We start from the raw sequence: 5,938 nt of genomic DNA, 5'->3' as shown, positions 1-5,938 counted from the left end.
GGAGGAAGGGATATTGTCATCAGCATCTTCAGCCTCAAAAGAGTCAGTATCAGCAAGATGTTCTTCAGGTGGTGGTGAATCCGGTGGAGTGATCTTTTGGATAGTTTCAGCGAGATTTGATATTACAGAGGCTATAAAGTCATCATCGTCTATCTGCTCAGTTGCCATGCTGCTTGGACCCACAACTGGTTCATCAGTCTTCTCATTCGCTTCAACTTCTGGTCCTTTACCACCTTCTTGAGTCTCCATATTGACATCAGAATCATCATCAACGAATATAGTCATCTCATTTCCAACAGGGTCCAACACAGGTTCATTCACTTCAACATCGCCACCCAAATTCTCAACCATTTCTTCCTCATGAGCAATTTGTTCAATAACAGGCTCATCACTAGTGGCACCACCTTGATTATCATCATCATCATCAACTCCGTCATTCCCAGCATCTACATCGTCATCACCATCTTCACTATTATCATCTTCATCATCACTGTTTCCTGGAGTTTGAGGTACATCAATGGCACCTAGTGCAGGAACAAGCAGCCATGGGAGAACATCTCAATCAATATTTTCAGTGAATTTGCTCTTGGCATCCTTCATTCTTTGACATATGTTTGGATCTTGTAGTTCCAGTACTTCTCCTGTTTACTGTAGGTTCTGCAAATACCTACTTATAAGAATATTTAGAAATCTCGGGTACATTAGGAATCGTTGGTTTACAGCCTTCTCAACGTTAGAAACCAAACAGGTGAAATTAAGTCTTGACACATTGAATGGTTGTTGGTACAGAATGGCAACTGTGAGAGTAGCAAGTTCCCTGCTTAGTATGATCCAAGTCCCTCTCCTTGGAGATAAGGACTGGATGACATGATGAAAAAGGAATTTCTAAATCAATGGAAAGCTCCCTTTTTGGAACTGTCCTTCTTTCACAACCCCTTCATAACCCATTGTTTCTTGAAATACTCTCAGCAGTCTTGGAACAGAGTATAATGGTTGATCTTCATGATTATCGTTTAAGTGTAGTGCTGCTCGGATTGAAGCTTCAGTAACTTTAATATCATGATTTAACACAGAGGCTTCAATCCTCTTCCCATTCACATCGTCCGCATATGTAGCTGAGCCCCAAAATTCAGTAACATGATTCCTGTAGGTCGTTGGGCTCTTAGTCAAAGCTACCCTCAAATTGGAATTAGTTAAGAAATTTAGCATGAGCTCAAGTTCCCTGTTGTTATTATCAACCTCCAACCGGGCACACATATTGTGTCTCTTTTCGAATTTCATCGCCATCAGTTCTGCAAAATAAAAGAATAGTGAGTACAAGTAGATGCAGAAACAATAATTGAGGATAGTTAGAGAAGAGTGGCGTCTTAAGTAACCTGTTCTGTAGTAATATGCGTACCTGCACAGACAAGTAAACGATTAGTAAGATAATCAATTAGAAACCCTAATTCTGAAATTGGTGATACGATAATCGAGTATCGATATCTTACCAAAGTCGAAACAAAGATAATGGCTATTTTTTCGAAGTATAATCGAGCAGTGATTAAGTATTCGAGTAAGCAGGGAATGCGCGAGAAAGAGTCTTTTGCAATTAGGTTTTGAGAGGGAAGTGAAATGTTGTGAAAAAGTTTCTAAGTTCCCCTTTTATACCTAACGTTTGGGTAGTACAGTACCTTTTTGTCGTCTAGTGCAAACAGTTGTCATTTAATTCAAATTTAATGTACCTCCCTTGCTCGAGCATACAGCCAAAAGAACGGCTGTCTCCCACTGTACTTAAGGACATAGTACAATTTATGCTCGACATACTTGTATGTTTAAGATGCTCAAGAACCAGTATACTCGAGATAGGTTGCTCGAATACACTTGTGCTCGATGCCTTATAGCCAAAATGTAAATTGAAGTCCTCACTTGCTCGAGTATAGGATCATGCTCGACATGAAGTGTACTCGACAATACTTAGCAAAATTAACAGTTATGTATACTAGAGATACACTCATTGCTGAACCTTACTCGACTATGCATTATGCTCGACATTACTTAGAACTCTATCATGACAAAACATATGCTCATGATGTAACCTCTTAGAAGTGTTGTAACCTATGCTCGAATGACTTAGATTACTACATTACTACCCCCTGTTGTGCTCGAAATATATTCATGCTCGAAAGTCTTAGCAGATTTTATCCTTCCTATGTCTGTACTCGAACACTCAAAGCTAAGAGTCTAGCACACAAGTTTTCTCGAACTACTTAATAAATATATCTATCAAGTTCCTAAGTTCGAACTCACACACCTAGGTATCTAGCACACAAGTTTTCTCGAAATACTTAACATCTCGTATCTTCCAATTCCTTGTGCTCGAATACTTAGGTCTAAGTATCCAACATGCAATCATGCTCAAAACTCATAATATCTAATATCATATCATAGTAGGTGCTCGAAAATAAGATGCATGCTCGTATACTTAACAAAATTTCAGTGCATACAGGATGCTCGAAAGTAACATGCATGCTCGAAATACATAGATGAATCTAACAGTTCACATAGCATACTCGAAGGAATGTAATCACACAAACAAGCATAGGTTCTTTACTCGAAATAGTTAAATGCTTTTTAATTCAGACTGGGCAACCAACACATCATATGACAATCAGTTTAGACATTTTCACACACAACTTTTGCTTACTTTACAATTTTTGCACAAAAGATAATCATTTAGAACATTTAGCTGACCTAAGCAACTGGTTTAAGGTGAAACAAGAGATCAAATTTCAGTTGAATATTTCTTAAAAAAATTTTATAGAAAGATCTCAACATGGGATCAGATTGTTTTACGGTAATTTCACACCACTTCATGGTCAATGTTATTATGACTTATGCCAGGTTGATAGTAGGTATACTTAGCAAAATTTTCATTGCTTTTCTGTGATACATTTTAATGTTCAATTAAGGCATAAGTTAGGAATGGTTATCACTATATTTTCATGTTACCTCTAATATCTTCTCAAGGCTTATTTAGCTTTCTCCAAGTCACCCCAATTTGACTAAAACCTAATGAAGTATGGTCAGTACATTCTAAATTCTAAGTAAATAGAAAATTTTTGAAACTTTCAGATTTTTTTAAAGCTCTTTAGTTGACTTTGAGCTTTACATATCTATTTATTCACATTGTGTGAATTATTCTTAATCATAAATACATAATTTCCTAATGACCAATACTTCAAGAGGCTTGTGTATGACTGGATAATTACCATTCTGCCTATCATTCGGGGAGATATGCTAGAGAACATACATTATCTTCTAATGGTTCACCACATCAGACTTAGCAGAATTTAGGTTTATATCACATATAGCAGCTACAGATTATGGAAAGCTACCATACAATACCAATGACTGTACTTCAAGCCTTTTTGACTTATAATCCATGGGTTAGTCATCTTAAACAATTCTCTATCATTTCCCAAAGGATGGATACAATTTTAACCACAAAGCTTGTAACTGAATAATCTTATCATGTCTCATATGAGATCACAAAAAAAAAAAAAAAAAAAAAAAACAGTGTTGCTTAGTTATAAACATTTTACAGTTTCAAAACCATTTCTTTTGAAAGTTCATTTTAAACATTGATTATGAAACCAGTGTTGTCAATTTAAGCACATTTGACAAACACACATTTCAACAATATCGAACACATTCATTCAGATAAGCACATAAGTCTGTCGAGCATGCTCAGAAATCCATTGATCATACTCTGAAGTCTATCGAGCAACCTTAAGATCTATCATTACAGAGTCTGTGCTTGAGAGACTTCATGAAAGTCCATGACTTTAATACTGTGCTCGAGCAGCGGATTTGTGCCAGAAATACTTAGAAAGCTTTCCAAGACATGTCCATGCTCGAATAGCCAAACATTACTTTTGTTCTCGAAATACTTGAAAGTTCTCAAGTATGGTTTGTTTGTGCTCGGGGAGCAACAAAACACACCATTAAACACAGAATAATTCTTGAAACACTTGGAAAATTTTCAGAGCACTTTTCTATGCTCGAGCAGCTGAGTCATGCTATCTGTGCTCGAAGTACTTAGAAAAGTCTTCCAAGTAGCACTGTTTGTGCTCGAAGACCAACAAACACAGTATCAAGCACAGATTCATGCTCATTATACTTAGATCACAAAAATGTATCATGTATGCACAGATCTAAGTACAGAAAACAATAATATCAAATTCATGATAATTTATCATACAAAACAGTCACAAACATGATTCATGCACTCAGACTAATCAGTCAAGCATAGCAGTAAATCATGTAAACATTCATAGTGAGTAACAAAGATAATCAGTAAGCACCTCACTTAAGCAAACTTCATTAATCATATTTCATCAGCATTTATCATACCTAGGCATATTAACAGAAAATGAAACCTGGTTTTATCTAAAGGTTTGGTGAATAAATCAGCCAGATTATCATATGTATCTACCATTTTCATTTCTATTAGGCCTTTTTCACTACAGTCTCTAATAAAGTGATGTCTAATTTCAATGTGCTTAGTCTTAGATTGTTGGACTGGATTCTTAACAATAAACATGGCAGCAGTATTGTCAATTAAAATTGGAGTGAGTAAGAAATTCATTCCATCATCCAGCAGTTGATTCTAAATCCATAGAACCTATACACAGGAAGCGGATGCAGCAATGTATTCAGCCTCAGTAGTTGAGATGGACACTGTAGTCTGCTTCTTGCGTTGCCAAGACACCAACCTGTTCCCTAGAAACTGGCAGCCTCCTAAAGTTGATTTCCTACTCATGTTGCAGCCATCATAGTCACTGTCTGTGTAGGCCATCAAATCAAAAGAAGGGTTCTTTGGATACAAAATCCCGAAATCTGGTTTCCCTTTGAGATATCTGAAAATTCTTTTTCTGCTAGCATGTGTGAGACCTTGGGTTAGCTTGGAATCTTGCACATACACACACAACAAACATAATATCTGGGTTGGATGATGTCAGATACATAAGTGATCCTATCTTGGCCCTATATTCATGCTGGTCCACCGGCTCCCCTTTCTCATCAGGTACCATCTTCTCATGTGTGTCCATTGGTGTAGACACTGTCTTGAAATCCTGGCACTTGAACTTGTTAAGAATCTCTTGGACATACTTTGATTGATTGATAAAGATCCCTTCGGCCTTCTGTTGCACTTGATGTCCAAGGAAGAAATTCATTTCTCCCATTGAACTCATCTTGTATTTAGACTTCATTACTTGCTCAAACTATTTGCACATTTGTTCATTAGTGAAGCCAAATATGATATCATCAACATAGACTTGTAATAGTAGCAGATCCTTCTTCCATCTTTTGTAGAAAAATGTCTTGCCAATAGCTCCTCTGTAGAAACGATTGTCTAACAAAAGGTTTGACAACTCATCATACCAGGATCTAGGAACTTGATGTAGTCCATACAAAGCCTTGCTGAGTTTGTATACCTTGTTAAGATGGATTGGATCTTCAAATCCTGGAGGTTGAGTCACATACATCTCCTCATCAATCCTTCCATTCAAAAATGCAGATTTCACATCCAATTGATAGAGTTTTATGTTCATGGATGCTGCATATGCAAGAGAGATCCTTTGATGGCCTCTAGTATTCCAACTGGAGCAAATACTTCTTCAAAGTCCACTCCTTGTTCTTGTAAGCACCCTAGAACCACCAGCCTTTCCTTATTCTTGATGACAATGCCTCTTTCATCTTTTTTGTTTCTGAACACCCATTTGGTTCCAATTGCATACTTGCCTCTGGGTTTGTCAACCAAATCCTAGACATGTAAGTCTCTGAACTAAGCTAACTCTTCCTGCATAGCTTCCACCCAGCTGTTGTCTTTCAATGCTTGAGTAATGTTCTTTGGTTCAACTTGGGATAGAAAGCAAGCATACAGACAGATGTT

The sequence above is a fragment of the Bidens hawaiensis genome, unplaced genomic scaffold (assembly GCF_021521415.1).
Source record: "Bidens hawaiensis isolate Kalapana, Puna unplaced genomic scaffold, B.hawaiensis_p1.1 tig00035926_1, whole genome shotgun sequence".
NCBI classification, from domain to species: Eukaryota; Viridiplantae; Streptophyta; class Magnoliopsida; order Asterales; family Asteraceae; genus Bidens; species Bidens hawaiensis.
The sequence above is the reverse complement of the archived record's forward strand: the minus strand, read 5'-3'. Positions refer to the sequence as shown.